The sequence below is a fragment of the Fukomys damarensis genome, unplaced genomic scaffold (assembly GCF_012274545.1).
Source record: "Fukomys damarensis isolate Sample0158 unplaced genomic scaffold, DMR_v1.0_HiC HiC_scaffold_8, whole genome shotgun sequence".
NCBI lineage: Eukaryota > Metazoa > Chordata > Mammalia > Rodentia > Bathyergidae > Fukomys > Fukomys damarensis.
In genome coordinates, this window is record NW_022900920.1 from 24,177,330 (window position 1) to 24,179,829 (window position 2,500).

General features: G+C 35.7%; 1 protein-coding gene across 6 annotated transcripts in view; it reads right to left on the reverse strand.

Moving 5' to 3' along the window:
- The window catches only part of Vti1a (vesicle transport through interaction with t-SNAREs 1A), a 363,959-nt gene that overhangs the window by 269,965 nt on the left and 91,494 nt on the right, over positions 1 to 2,500 (reverse strand). The gene's annotated exons all lie outside the window — the stretch shown is intronic.

Consider the following 2,500-nt stretch of genomic DNA (forward strand, 5'->3'; position numbering starts at 1 on the left):
ATATATATATATACTATTGCCGACATATTATACAACTCACCTCATAGAAGAAAATGTAGTTCTTAAATTAATAAAATATGCCCTATGAAAAATTCACTATATTCTACTTCTTTTCTCATTTTGCTGTGGGACTGGTGAAAATTCTTTTGGGCCAAAACTAGTTCTCAAATCACACAATACTTGGAAGCCATTTCCCTCTTTTGTGTTGTTTCAAAATTCATATAAGTTCATCCACGTCTTTTCCTACTTCATTTCACAATCTTTAAGAAGAAACTAACAAACTGTAGGTGTTTTTTGTTGTTTTTCTTCCTGAGGGCTGGGGGAATAGCTCAGTGGTAAATCCTAGCATGTGTGAGTTCTGAGTTTGATTCCTAGTACCAGCAAAACACAAAAAAATTTTTTTTTTCATTTTGAAAGATGCTGTTATTCTTATGCTACAGTAACAAAATGATAGCTATATAAATTTACATATAACCAAAACACAGAGCTGTGTACTGACTCTGCATGACCAGAGAGAAGGCTAGCAGGGATGTAGGAAACACAGAAGCAACACGGTGTCTACCACAGAGCACGGCCTCCACATCGCCTTGGTAAGAAGAGCAGGAAAAACACTTGATCCCTGTCTTCTCTGTCCTTACTCCACTTTCAAACTTATCCAAGAGAATGAATGAGCATCATGACTCCTGTTTACACGGGCGCTGTACCACAGCTGCCCTTATCTCCAAAAGGTCTATTCTTATTCCTCCTCCCAGACTGTTTGTAGTCGGCTAGAAGTTCCCAATAAACATCTAATTTTATACAATTTTATAGTTAATCTGTCTTTGTATTCTATACACCACTGTATTCACACAACAAAAGCAGTAACTATCAAACCCTATTTAATAACCATGGTCAGTGCATGGTCTTTTGTCATATGTGGTCTTCTTTGATGACTTCCTTCAGCTTTGGGAAGGAACTACGTGCAAGTGAAAGAGAAGAGGATTCCCAACCAGACAAATCAAGCCCAGTGATCCGTATCACAGCCACACCACACCCACTCCTACCCTCAAATCGGTCCCTTCACTGATTGAAATTTTCGATACAGACCATGACACATTCCCCAAGGACTGTCAAACTAGTATGTTTTCTGCTATTTACTTTAACATATACAATTTCACAACACCAAAATTACTTTCTATGAGATAACCATATATTGTTAAATGATCACACATTATGTACATTTACATATGTATTTGGAAGGCAGGCCACCGAACCGCTGAGCTAAATCCCCGGCCCTACATATGTATTTGGGGGCACATAAAACACTTCAAAATATACCACCAGTCCTAAGAATATTCTGAGATGGGCAATAAATATATTTCCATTTTATCGAGGAAGAAATTGAGGCTCAGAGAGGTTATGTGATTTGTCTAGAGGCACAAAGAACAGAACACAACTGCGGTGTTAGACCTCCTATTTAGGATCTTTCCTTTATTCACATTCTTTCCAAGAAGAGTACTCTCTAAAAGTGAGCTCCTAAACCAAAATAACACACAAAGGTTGGTTTTTATTCCAGTCAGGGCAGAAAGTCAAACTACCAGTAACTTCAGGAAAGAAGACACAGTCCCTACTGTTAAAACTCTGTGAAGGTGTGCAGGGTTCTCACCATTAATATTAAGTCAGTTTGTTGGTATTCTTCCTATTCAGTTCCCTACAATTCATCATATAAACCAGCCAGTCTAGGATAGTCATGAAACCTGGGCAAGAAAAACACTGGCCTGTCATAAAAAAAAAATTATTTGGAATCATTTCATTATAATAAGCATTTTGGTGACACTAAAGTTTTTTTTAAATGATGGAATTTTGGTGATCACATTTATTTGTGGTTTATATGTTAGGCAAGATCTATCCAAAATAAATAAAATAGATTATTTCTAAAATTTGTACTTTACAGAACAAAAGCATAGTTAAATAATAAGAAGCTGGTAAATACTAAGGTATCAATGGACAATAAAAACACTCATTACGTGAAATAATTTAATTAGAAAGCTTGTCTATTTTAAACAGAGCAGTTTTGGGAAAATTAGCTGTGGGTTGTATGATAATAATAACATCAATTCAAGCCAAAAGTTTGAACCGTAATTATTGGTTAGTGCTAATAACATTATCATGAATATTACCTTTGCTGCTTATTATATCTGATTACAGGCTCTGTTTATGATTTTTTAAAAAATACAGGATCATTATAAACTATTTCCAACACCAGGAAAAATAGGCAAAATAAACTCGGTATCATTATGTTTCTGTCCCTAGTTCACATCATTTAGGCTGATTAAAATGTTAATTTTTACATGCGAGTGAAGCATAAAGGGGCAAACAACTGGAGACTGCACGGTGTGCTGCAATCATTGCGGGTGGGTAAACTGACAACATGTAACTGCACATTAAGACAAATGTAGAATTTAGACAAAGTATTCCATCTCTTTTCAGATGTATACTTTTAAACCTCAGGAACTGTTTT